Consider the following 14,146-nt stretch of genomic DNA (forward strand, 5'->3'; position numbering starts at 1 on the left):
GCTCGCAAAAAGTTGTCCGTTAATTTACCTGATGAACTTTCACCTTTTGCTTCGCAGAGCTATATCACTTGCACCTTATTAGCAACTGGGACATAAGTGCCAGCTTTACATGTCATACATTCTGCTCGGTAATATTTGGTAAATCTTCTGTAAATTTGCACTTTTGTTTGGGGATTGTTTCCACTCAGCTGCCATTTGCTGCTACTGTCAAGCAACTGTTTGACGCCGAACACAACAGCACTTCGCGCGTTCGCGGATTGATTGACAGGCAGGTATTTGGCCAATAGTTGCTGCAAGCCTCTTATAATCGACCAATAAGTGAGCGAGAAGGCGGGACTTATAAAGACGGTTTACGGCAATACATATATGCGCGCGCACTCACACAATATGAAGTATTAGAGCAGATGCACATCATAATGCAACTATAGCCGAATCCCAGACATTTGCCTTTTTAAGGTCTGAAAAAGAGGACATGACTGTGAAAAAGAGGACGTATTATCACCCTAGTGTCGCTGCATTGTGCTTGCATTTAAAGTACCTGCATTTAATTACCCCGTTAACCCCTAACCCTACTCCTAAACCTATCCGTACCTAGCAGCAAATGTGAAACTTGTGAGAATTTTGCAGAGCAACATGTATTTACACATTAAGTGCATTGTATTGTATGTATTTTAATGTTAATACATAGTAGTTGAAGACACCTAATATAAAGTGGGAACAAATAAATAATTGACAACCACTGGTTTACATGATTGATTATGATATTCTTAAAATATGACATTTAAAAAGGCCTTTAAAGCATGTACATCAGTTTACACTTACATAATGTTTTCAGTGCTCATTTGCCATTTTTTAGACTTATATTCTGGCCTCTCTGACTATTAATTGAAAATTTGTAAAGTTTGTTAGTCCTTGTAAAGTAACAAATTATAAGTGTTGTAATAATAATCTGTGATTCTTATTTGCAGCTATATTTGCTGGGCAGAAAGGCAGCCAGATGCTGATTCCTATATAGGGAAGTTTGTCCTTGAATGTGCTGTGACCTACTCCTTTTGAAATGGGCTGTTCTGTTCTGTCGGTGAGTTTCACTGAAACGACTGTGAGTTTTAGGTCTCCTAAAGCACTCCTGTGGCAGGGAATCCTGTCTGCTCTCTAGATTCATGTGGATGCTGGAAAAATATCTCTTTTTGTCACAGAGAATTGGACCGTGCGTCTCTGTGGCCGACACAATGACTTTGACAGTTTGAGTTGAGCTCACAGTTTTGCCATTGTAGGCCTCAATATTTGAATGTGTGATGTCCTTTCCATTGCCTTTGCCTATTGTCCATTTGTACTTTGCACTGTCTTGAGTACCCTTGGCTATTCCCATCACCAAAGTCTAGCCTCTGCAAGCACTGTACTGGCTGACAAATGTCCAAAAATGAACCTTTAGTTGAATCTGTATTAAATAATCGATTGGATTTCAGGTCATGCCTAGGGAATTGTTGTCTAGTAATTGATCTTACCACTGATAGGTCCAGTGCTGTGTTTGGTGAAGCAGATAACATATGTTCCAGCTTGTTTTGAGTTTGGGTTGTCTTTAGTGACAGATCAAGCACCTCATCCTGAGAGACCAGTGGGGTAGTAGGAAATACGGAATAGCTACCACAACAAGAGATGGGAGGCAAGTCTTCAGTGGATGTCTGAGTGCTTTTTTTCATTGTAGTACCAGTTATAGAGGTTTTAATGGACATTTTTGATTCTGGGCTCTGGGGTATTTGGATTGGATGGGGAATGGAATTGGTAACAGCACTGGAAGTGGGACCACAACTGGATACGGGACCAACAAAGTGGCTGGAGGGACCAGTGACAGCACAGTTTCATGGAGTAAGAAGTTTGGAGCAAAAGGGAATGGTAGGTCTGGAGAATAATTTTTCATAAATTTTAGATCTTGCAAAGCCGTGCCAGTTCTTTGGTTTTGAAACGTGGGAACATCTGTGTTGTAGAGCAAAGCTTCCGGCTCCAGGACGGTATGCTGAGGTTGACTCAAAAGTGAGTTTTCAGACAAGGTGTTTGTTTGAATATTGGCAAATGGGCAAGAACGTAAAGAATGTGGACATTGGGAGTTTAAATACTGATGGACCTGCTGCTCCAAAACTAGGGGCATGGTGATGGTGCTTGTTGAAGCAGGTACATTGAAGGGATGTAACCCCCTTTCATTAATATGGGGTTGAACACCCTGTGTTAGGTGTAGATGAACACGCACTATAACAAAACTGTTTCCAAGACAGAAAGACTGCCGCAGAGATGTGGCCATTTTAAGAGCAAGACTCAAAGAGTGTTCATTTGAATGACTAAACTGAGTTGAAGTTTCCAAAACAGCATCGTTTTTAGTTTGTTTAATAGAATTGAAACTATAAGAATCAGAAGTGCAGGCACCATCTTCATGTGGTATTTCTGTGTTGGCTTGTCTCGACTGACACATTTTTCCAACTTTTGTTTGGATGTCCTCCATCGTTGATTCCCAAGACGCTGTGGTTTCCACTCAGAAAGACATCAAACTTTAAACTTCTTGTAGTTGACAGATATGTGTTCCCGGTAGGAGGGGAAAAATTAGTTGGCCTCAAAACTTTGTGTTCCTTGTCAGTGTGATTTCAGTGAGTTATCTCCGAGTAGTTTTCCAACGCCAAAGTATACTTCGATTTTCACTCTGGTGCTATGTCTTGCACACTGTGTGCATGATGCAAAATGTTGTCATCAGCAGTGTGTGCTGGACAATGGTGCCTTGATCCCGCCATATAATAAAAAATAAAAAAGGTAACTCACAATTGCGAATTTATACCTCACAATAATAACATTATCTCAACTGCAAGACATAAAGTTGAATTTGTGAGCGTTTATATCATGCAATTGCAAGTTTTATCACGCAATTGCACGAAAATTCAGAATTGTGAGGTATAGGCAGATTTATCTTTTAAGATGTAAAGTTATAAAGTTGCAATTTCGAGATAAATTATATCTCGCAATTGCCACTTCATATCTTGCCATTTTGACTTTAATTCTCACAGTTCTGACTTAATATCTTGCAATTTCGACTCTCACAACTACAACTTAATTTCTCGCAATGTTAGCTTCAAGTTGCAATTGCAAGAAATAACGTCAAAATTGAGAAATATAAAGTTGCATTTGAATTGAGTTTATATCTCACAATTGCAAGCTTACTGTATATAACACTACAGTGCAAAAAAAGTCAGAATTGTGAGGTATAAAGTCAGTTAAAAAAAATGGCGGGATCCGGCATCCATATCGGATTGTCTGCATTCAGACAATTTCTTTCGAGACACGTGGACAGTCCACTTCTTTGAACATCGTTGGCGCATGCACCTAGCTTTGACTGTGCTAAAGAGAGTATCGCAAAGCAGTCATTGTGCATGTGTCGAATGCATGCACGTGACCTTCCCAGAGATCTTCTAAGCAGATAGAACAACCTCTGAGTTTTTACCTTAGGAGAGAGTGTAATGGTGAACTAGTGTGTCAGTAAGTCTCCATATGCGGATACCATTCAAAGAAATGGAGAGAGAGCCATAAACTGAAGCAAAATGGTCAGTGTCTTCTCTTATAAAGCAGCAATTTTATCATAGTAAAATGCCAAAAGGATTGTTTAGTCTTTGGGACTGCCGCATTCTGCATTTAGCTGCTAACCTTGTAGGCTCCAACTGGTTGAAAAACTCTGACCTACCAACATGTGAAAAAACAAAGGATGCCATAGTCTTACCATAATTTAAACATCAAAAAAATTGTAGATGCTGCTTAAAAGAAAAGAACCACCACATTGACTCACCATGAGGACAAGCCACGACTAGTTAATCCACATTAAATAACAAATCCCTTCACAATGAGACGCCACATTATGTAAGTACATAAAATCTTACAGAGAGTGCTATAAATAGCATGGGTTGCTAATCAGCTAAATTAGTCTGTACAACCCTGATCCACGTTGATTCAATCCCATCTTTTTCATCTCAAGTGAACAGTGTACGGTTTTCATGCTGGAAACATTATATATCATTCCCATCTCCAGCTGAGAAGGTCATGCCCAAGGCTAAGCCCATACATATGTCATTGTTTAAAGGAAAACTGCCATATTTTAGTGTCATGCCTCTGGAGAACTCGCACATAAACATTCATACGAGACGCATAGGGAAAAGTTTCCACCTCAGTATTTAAGTAATGTGTAAATCAAACCAATGATAGCCCACATTACTTTTCAATTTCCTGCTAAATAATTTAATTTTTATGATCTTGCTACAGTATTGGAAACTTTTTACTCTATAACTTTTTCTATAAAAAGATACATTGTCAAGAAAAAGTATGTGAACCCTTTGGAATTAGTTGGTTTTCTGCATTGCGGGCGGCTGTGGCTCAGGTGGTAGAGCGGGTCGGCTGCTAATCGCAGGGTTGGTGGTTCGAGACGCCCACATTAGGTGGTTCGATTAGACTTGCACAACGTTCACATTAGGTGGTTCGATTAGACTTGCACAACGTTCAGAAGGAATTTTGGACCATTCTTAATTACAGAACTGCTTCAGCTCAGCCATATTCAAAGGATGTCCGGTGTGACCGTGTCACGAACCCAGCTCCTCCGCTTCCTCGGGCGCGCACGCTTGCGCTCCGCTGGCGTGCTCGCGTCCCGCTCCCTCGCTCCGCCCCCTGGGCTCGTACGCTCTTTTTCCTCCCACGAGCACTCACGCTCTTGGTGCTGTTGCGAGCTCTCGCTCGTGGGCTATCTCCCTCCTCTGACTCACATGCCCGCTTCACGCCAGAACATTATGACCACTTTCACACACGCGCCTCCAATCTTCTGCACTCCCACACATTAGTTACACCTGCCACAGTCCCAATCCCCTGTTATTGTCTACACCTGCACCTTCCCTATAAATACCCAGCACTTCCGTTTCACGGGTGTTGGTTATTGTGTGTTTAGTTTCCGTGCTTTGCCCCGCTAGTCCCGTCTAGTTCTGCCCCCGCTAGTCTCATCTAGTTTCGTTCTCGTTACCTCTTAGCTTGCCAACTCCCTATTCTTCTCGTTCCCGTCATTGTTCCCGCTCGTCTCGTTTTGTTCGTCGCCCTACTTGTTAACTGTTTTCCCGTCTTCGACCCCTTGTTATATCTTTGATTCCCCGGCTTCTGACCCAACGCTTCCCTCGACTACTCTCTCTGTATTTGCCCTGTGGTGTACTTTTGCCTGCACTGCTTTTAATAATCATTAAAAGCAGTTTTCACCGACATTGTGACTGTCTCATCTTGTGTGTGTGTGTTCCCGGGTTACAGAATAACCAACCTCACCATTGACAGTCACAATGCCCCGCGATCAGGATTCGCGCAGCTCACTCGAGCGGAGAAACACGTCACATTCGGCGCGCGGAGCTACTGTGTGGAGAGAGGACCACGCGCTCTCGGCCCGGGGGCAGCAGGTAGGCATAATGTCTGATTTATGTCACCCTGTTTTACCTGTGTCTGCCCCGAGCCCGTTTATGCATCTAGTGCATTTCTGAGCGCCGTGCACTCTTCGGCGCTAACCTAGGGTTATTTATGCGAGGTAGCGGTTGTGTGGCTCTTAGCCCCGCCCTCGACATCATGGACCCAGCGGCCCAACTCATGGTTTTGCGTCAGGGGAGCCAAACCTTGGAGGCTTATGTCTCTGATTTTTGTGCCCTGGCCAGCCAGGTGAATTTTGATGAGGTGGTTCTGAAGGACATTTTTCAAGATGGACTGAATGAGCCAGCCTCATCATACATGCCTGGTGGTCGCTGCTCTCTCAACCTGGTTCAGTTTATTGACCTCGCCCTGCTGTGCGTTGGTTCCTCGTTTACTGTGGGGAGGCAGATACTGAACCAGCGCTTACACGCCCCCAAGCCTTACACGGCCCCCGTCTTGAAGCCTACTACGCCCCCGTCTTGAAGCCTACTACGGCCCCCGTCTTGAAGCCTTACACGGCCCCGTCTTGAAGCCTGACACGGCCCCGTCTTGAAGCCTTACACGGCCCCGTCTTGAAGCCTGTCACGGTCCCAGTCCCTATGCCTGACACGGCCCCAGTTCGGGGCCTGTCACGGCCACAGCCTCGAGCCTGGCACGGCCAGCGAGTCAACGCCCATGCCTGCCACGGCCAGCGAGCCAGCGCCCACGACCAACGAGCCAGCGCCCACGGCCAACGAGCCAGCGCCCATGCCCGCCTCGACCAGCGAGCCAGCGCCCCTGTCTGCCACGGCCGGTGTGCCAGCGCACATGTCTGCCACGGTCAGCGAGCCAGGGCCTGTAGCCTCGACCGCCCCCATGGCCACGTCCCTGTTGGCCGAAGACGTAAGAGAAGGAAGAGGGCCCCTTCTCCCCAGTCTCGTCTTGTGTTCAAGACCGCAGAGGGTCCCTCAGAGTCGTCCACGGCTCTGCAGACCTCTGCTCCGCCCTCAGAGTCGTCCACGGCTCTGCAGACCTCTGCTCCGCCCCCAGAGTCTCCCACGGCTCTGCCGGCTCTGCTCCGCCCCCAGAGTCTCCCACGGCTCTGCCGGGCTCTGCTCCGCCCCCAGAGTCTTCCACGGCTCTGCCGGGCTCTGCTCCGCCCCCAGAGTCTCCCACGGCTCTGCCGGGCTCTGCTCCGCCCCCAGAGTCTCCCACGGCTCTGTCGGGTTCTGCTCGCCCCTCTGAGCCCTCCCGGGCTCCGCCTCACGAGTCTCCAAGGGCCCCTCACGAGCCTCCCAGAGCTCTACCCCTCAAGTCCCTCAGGGCTCCACCCTTCAAGCCTCTCACGGCTTGCCCCTCGAGTCTCTCAAGGCTCCATCCCTCGAGTCTTTCATGGCTCCACCCCTCAAGCCTCTCACGGCTTCGCCTCTCGAGTCTCTCAGGGCTCCATCCCTCGAGTCTCTCATGGCTCCACCCCTCAAGCCTCTCACGGCTCGCCTCTCGAGTCTCTCAGGGCTCCATCCCTCGAGTCTTTCATGGCTCCACCCCTCAAGCCTCTCACGGCCGCCTCTCGAGTCTCTCAGGGCTCCATCCCTCGAGTCTTTCATGGCTCCACCCCTCAAGCCTCTCACGGCTTCGCCTCTCGAGTCTCTCAGGGCTCCTCCGCCTCTCAGGGCGTCCCCTCTCGAGTCTTTCATGGCTCCACCCCTCAAGCCTCTCACGGCTCGCCTCTCGAGTCTTTCATGGCTCCACCCCTCAAGCCTCTCACGGCTCAGCCTCTCGAGTCTTTCAGGGCTCCACCCCTCGAGTCTTTCATGGCTCCACCCCTCAAGCCTCTCACGGCCAGCCTCTCGAGTCTCTCAGGGCTCCACCCCTCAAGCCTCTCACGGCCGCCTCTCGAGTCTCTCAGGGCTCCTCCGCCTCTCAGGGCTCCGCCCCTCGAGTCTTTCATGGCTCCTCTCCTCAAGCCTCTCACGGCTTCGCCTCTCGAGTCTCTCAGGGCTCCTCCCCCTCTCAGGGCTCCGCCCCTCGAGTCTCTCAGGGCTCCCCCTCTCGAGTCTCTTTCAGGGCTCCTCCTCCTCTCAAGCCTCTCAGGGCTTCGTCTCTCGAGTCTTTCAAGGCCCCCCCTCAAGCCTCTCGAGCCTCCCAGGGCTCTGCCTCCCGAGCCTCCTATGGCTCTGCCTCCCGAGCCTCCTACGGCTCCCCTCCAGAGCCTCCCTACTCGGCCTCCCAGCCTCCCAGAGCCTCCCTACGGCTCCTGCCCCTCCAGAGCCTCCTACGGCTCCACCTCCCGAGCCTCTCATGGCTCTGCTCCCAAAGACTCCAGAGCTTCCTAGGGCTCCGCCTCTCGAGCCTTCCACGGCTCCGCCACCCGAGCCTCCTACGGCTCCCCCTCCAGAGCCTCCTACGGCTCCACCTCCCGAGCCTCCCAGGGCTCGGCCACTAAGGCTCCTACGGCTCGCCTCCCGAGCCTCCTGCTCCCTCCAGAGCCTCCTACGGCTCCACCTCCCGAGCCTCCCAGGGCTCGGCCACTAGAGGCTCCTACGGCTCCGCCTCCCGAGCCTCCTACGGCTCCCCCTCCAGAGCCTCCTACGGCTCCACCTCCCGAGCCTCCCAGGGCTCGGCCACTAGAGGCTCCTACGGCTCCGCCTCCCGAGCCTCCTACGGCTCCCCCTCCAGAGCCTCCTACGGCTCCCCCTCCAGAGCCTTCTAGAGATTCGCCTCCCGAGCCTCCTGCGGCGCCACCTCCCACGGCGCTGCCTCCAGAGCCTACCAGGGCTTCACTCCTGGAGCCTTCTACGGCGCCACCTCCCATGGCGTCACCTCCCTCGACTCTGCCTCCAGAACCTACCAGGGCTTCACTCCTGGAGCCTTCTACGGTGCCACCTCCCACGGCGTCACCTCCCTCGGCTCTGCCTCCAGACCCTACCAGGGCTTCACTCCTGGAGCCTTCTACGGTGCCACCTCCCACGGCGTCACCTCCCTCGGCTCTGTCTCCAGAGCCTACCAGGGCTTCACTCCTGGAGCCTTCTACGGCGCCACCTCCCACGGCGTCACCTCCCTCGGCTCTGCCTCCAGAGCCTTCCAGGGCTTCACCTCTGGAGCCTCCTACGGCGCCACCTCCATGGGCTCCACTTCCAGAGCCTTCCAGGCCTTCACCCCTAAAGCCCCCTTGGCTCCACCTCCAGAGCCGTCCAGGCCTTGCCCTAAAGCCTCCTTGCTCCACTTCCAGAGCCTTCAGGCCTTGCCCTAAAGCCTCCTTCGGCTCCACCTCCAGAGCCCACCAGGGCCTCGCCCCTGGAGTCCTCCACGACTCCGCCTTTCACGGCTCCGCCCCTGAAACCTTTCCTCACTGGGTCTTGCCTGCTCCTCTTGTGACCGTTCCTCTCCCTGCCCCCTGGCCTCTTCCCTGGCCTCCTGACCTTGTCTGGTGGCCTCCTGACCCTCTACCTGTCCTGTGGCCTCTTCCCTGGCCTCCGGACCCTATTCCTGTCCGGTGGTCACCTTCCAGACCCCGGACCCAGTCCCTGTCCTCCAGTCGCCTTCCAGGCCCCCTGACCTAGTCTCTGCCCTATGGCTGCCCCCTAGACCTCCCGACCACCCGCCTGTCCACTATGTTCCCCCTGACCTTGCCTTATACTGCCCATTGACCCCGATGGACTGTTTCATTCCCTTTGTGCCTTCTGCCCCCCGCGAGATCACACTCTCGTTCTGTTCCCCGCGAGATCACACTCTCGTTCTGTTCCCCGCGAGATCACACGCTCGTTCTGTTCCCCGCGAGATCACACGCTCGTTCTGTCCCCCGCGAGATCACACGCTCGTTCTGTCCCCGCGAGATCACACGCTCGTTCTGTCCCCGCGAGATCACACTCTCGTTCTGTCCCCCGCGAGATCACACTCTCGTTCTGTCCCCCGCGAGCTCACACTCTCGTTCTGTCCCCCGCGAGCTCACACGCTCGTTCTGTTCCCCGCGAGCTCACACGCTCGTTCTGTTCCCCACGAGCTCACACGCTCGTTCTGTCCCCTCAGCGCTCCTCGCAGCCGCGGCGTGGCCGTCAGGAGCCGTCCTATTCAGAGGGGGAGTACTGTCACGAACCCAGCTCCTCCGCTTCCCGGGCGCGACGCTTGCACTCCGCTGGCGTGCTCGCGTCCGCTCCTCGCTCCGCCCCTGGGCTCGTACGCTCTTTTTCCTCCCACGAGCACTCACGCTCTTGGTGCTGTTGCGAGCTCTCGCTCGTGGGCTATCTCCCTCCTCTGACTCACATGCCCGCTTCACGCCAGAACATTATGACCACTTTCACACACGCGCCTCCAATCTTCTGCACTCCCACACATTAGTTACACCTGCCACAGTCCCAATCCCTGTTATTGTCTACACCTGCACCTTCCCTATAAATACCCAGCACTTCCGTTTCACGGGTGTTGGTTATTGTGTGTTTAGTTTCCGTGCTTTGCCCCGCTAGTCCCGTCTAGTTCTGCCCCGCTAGTCTCATCTAGTTTCGTTCTCGTTACCTCTTAGCTTGCCAACTCCCTATTCTTCTCGTTCCCGTCATTGTTCCCTTCGTCTCGTTTTGTTCAGTCAGCCCTACTTGTTAACTGTTTTCCGTCTTCGACCCCTTGTTATATCTTTGATTCCCGGCTTCTGACCCAACGCTTCCCTCGACTACTCTCTCTGTATTTGCCCTGTGGTGTACTTTTGCCTGCACTGCTTTTAATAATCATTAAAAGCAGTTTTCACCGACATTGTGACTGTCTCATCTTGTGTGTGTGTGTTCCCGGGTTACAGACCGGCTCTCTTGAGGTCATTCCACAGCATCTATATTGGGTTAAGGTCTGGGCTCTGACTGGGACACTCGAAAAGGTGGATTTTATTTTTGTCAAACCATTCTGTAGTTTAGAGATGTTAACCAGTTCCATTGATTCCTTCAAGTCTTTAGCTGTCACTATAAGGTTCTTTTTTACCTCATTGAGCATTCTGCGGTGTGCCCTTTGAGTCATCTTGGCTGGACGGCCACTTCTAGGGAGAGTACCTATAGTACTAAATCGTCTCCATTTATAGACAATTTGTATAACTGTGGACAGATGAATATCTAATCTATTCGAGATAACTTTGTAACCCTTTCCATCTTTATGCAAAGCAACAGTTCTTGATCGTAGGTCTTCTGAAATCTCTTCTTTTTTTTCCCACAAGGCATGGTTCATGTCAGCAGATGCCTCTTGTGAATAGCAAACTCAAAAGATTTGAGTGCTCTAACCCACTCATCAAATATTGTTTCATTAAGTGGATGCCAGGTTTGCCAACTCCTGACTCTAATGAGCTTTTTTGACATCTTCAGCCAAGGGATGCACTTACTTTTTCCACAGCTTAATGGGATGTGCTCAATAAATACATGAAAGGTTATAATTGTTTGTGTGTTGTTAGCTTAAGCATAGAACTATAGAACCCAAATTTCGTCTTACCACAAGCCCAAAATCCATTGAAATGCTTTAGAAACATAACAGGACTTTTGAGAGACAGAACCTTATAAATGTCAAAACCATTAAAGTTAATAAATAGAATCCAATTTAATTTAGCATTTAAATGCATGGCAGTAAAACTACTGTTATGGAGACCATTCTTCTTGAATGATATAATGTGTACCATGACTTTACATCACATTTTAAATATCAGTTCAGCAGATGCAAATAGACCCACACTGGTGTGCTTATAACTTAACATCAGGGTGAATTTATTATTGTTTTGGGAAACATAATAGTAGATTTGAGAGGATTTAGGATGGCCCTGAGTAGTCAATACTTCTGGGAAATTTAATCCGGATCAGGTTAGAACAAATATAAGTGACTAACATTGACCAGATGCTAGCGCTGCTTTGGGTTAAATTGCAATGAACAAATCCACATGATGAGCGGAGACAGGCCTTGCAAACTACTGTGCAAGTCTTTAAACCTCCATGCAATTGGAAATCTTGAATCATGAATCACATATGGACAAAAAGAGAAATGCTTCATTTATTTTCAGTAGATGGTAGCAGAGAGAGTGGATCTCGAAGCACTGGGGCAAAACTCCAAGTCTTCTCAAAGCAGATGTGTTTAATCTAGCGAGATGTGGGTGGAACATAAACCAGCCTGTGTATTATTCACATATATTTATCCATTAGTTGTTATGTTTATTACTTGCTTGCCTTTTAATGTTCGGGACTGAAAGTACCATGCACAAGAATATTGTGTTCACTCTTGTGAAGCTAAATATTTAAGTAATATAAACCAAAGAACTGCATACATGCCCATACAGAAATCTGATAGATGTCAATACATGTAAGACACATCATGGTAACACTTTACAATAAGGTTACATTTTTTAAAACTAGTTAACTATATTAGTTAACATGAACTAACAATGAACACTATTACAGCATATTATTATTAATTTATTAATGTTCATTTCAACATATACAACTGCATTTTTGTTTACGTTAACATTAGTTAATACATTATGAACTAACATGAACTAAACGAACATTATAGGTGCTGTAAGCGATTTTAGCCATTCTAATATTTCCCCAAGATGAGCCCTTGGATTAGCCACGCCCCCTCTTTCAGAACCCAGCACTCCAAAGATGCCAAATGAGCTGTATTGAGACTGACACAAGCAGAAACGGTTGTCAAAAACAACAGCAGCAAAATAGCGCCCTCAGCTGACAACTGTTATGAGCAACATGGCATAAAAATGGCATTAAGCCTCAGTAATTTGCTGCAACTACGTGCAAAATGATTGGCAGGAGAAAGCGTCATTCTCATGGCCCACGGCACAGTTTTTGTTTGCTGTTTTCAGAGTCTAGAGATGTCACAGAGACCGGTGAGATATCTAACAACACTCATTTCATTAATATCTTTCAGGGAGTAGTAAAATTATTTGCATACATTTCCATGAAAACAATTATAATCATTATTAGCTTACAGCACCTTTAACCCTTAAAACCTCATTTCACACCCGTACTGTTTTTTTGGGAGTTGTGCCAACACCTTTTAGAATTCGCGATTGTACAGTATATCTTATTAATAGTGTAACACACATAAAAGAAGAAGAAGAAGAAAAAAACCCCGAATATAATAGTTTAAGTACCAAAAGTGTGTAGGGTCATTAGAGACCCTAGGTTTTAAACGCTTTTTTTTTTGCACTTGGATACATTATATTTTTATGATTATTTCATACCTATATAAGTTTACTATCACATGATTTCTGTTTCTTTGTTCAATACAAAATAAATTAGTACTGTATTCATACAAATACATACTTTATAGTTCATTTTCTGTGCAACAATGGTGAATTTTCTGTATCCCATATTCATGTACACATACATAATATACATGCTATTTGTACTCAAGGTGGCGCTGTTAAATTAATTGATTTACATTTGACATGGCTATTTGATGAAGAAGCAACATGGAATAAACTATAGCAAGTGTAACACATGAACAGTATGATTTGACTATTGTCATTTGGGTGTAATATTGAAACTATGTAAGTGTTATGCGTAGCTCAAAATGTGTTTGACAGCCAGTTGCATCTCATGAAGTTTCAGTGTGAAAGAGCTGTAACTGCCTGTTCTATTTATCCAGATTTGTTGCATTATCTCTGATATATGAAAAATAAAACATCTAAATATATTTTATGTTATTATGTTCTAATTGTCTTGAAAATATTACACTACTGGGCAATTTACACATGCTGGTTCTCTAAAGACCCGAATATGAAAGAGTGGTGAAATTCACATGCATTTAAGGGTTAATAAATTCTATAAAAATATATGGTTCATTGTTAGTTACATGATACATAATGGATTAACTAATGCAATCAAATGGAGCCTTGTTGTCAAAATTTTCCCACATAATAGTCACATTTTACGTTACATTTACACACACATTACTTACAATTACATACATGCAACATATATTTTGGCCGTTTTCATATAAGTAAAGAAGATATTATGATCTAACGTGAATTTTCTTGATAAAAAATATGATCGTGTCTGGTAACATGAGCATAAAGCTGATCATTTACACAAGGTTTATTTCTATTTCTTCTGCTCCAAACTTACTTCAAACGTACTTCTCTGTCCGCTCGTATGAATGTAACACATCATAAGAAAGTGTTTCACCGCTGTTCAAATGCACTTTGGATCTCATCATTTATATGTATAAATGTTTTCCATCTGAAAGGACGAAATATTAAATGAAACAAATGACAATAAAATGCAAAGTAATCTCTTCATTAATCAAAATACTTTTTGAATGTAACTGTATTCTAATTACCAATGATTAAAATTGTAACTGTAGTGGATAATGCAGTTCCTAATAATTTAAATTTACATAATCCCGTTACATGTATTTCGTTACTCCCCAACCCTGTGTGTATATATATTCTTTAATATGATGGGCAAAGACAAAGAGTCCAAAATGAATAAAATCCCAGATGCAGTTTTTTGATCAACCAGAATCCCAATAATAACCAGAAAACATGAAGATTTGGTACATAATGTGGTACTTTTTAGTATAAACCAGCCCGAAACACACTTGGGACTCTTATTTTGAAATTACTAAATGACAAATTCTATTGGTAACTATCGACAGATTTTTGTAGATAACCGATAGTTACAAAAAGCAACTATTGGCAGCAATTAATCGGTAAAACCGATATATCGGTCTACCT

The sequence above is a fragment of the Xyrauchen texanus genome, chromosome 32 (assembly GCF_025860055.1).
Source record: "Xyrauchen texanus isolate HMW12.3.18 chromosome 32, RBS_HiC_50CHRs, whole genome shotgun sequence".
Classification (NCBI taxonomy): Eukaryota; Metazoa; Chordata; class Actinopteri; order Cypriniformes; family Catostomidae; genus Xyrauchen; species Xyrauchen texanus.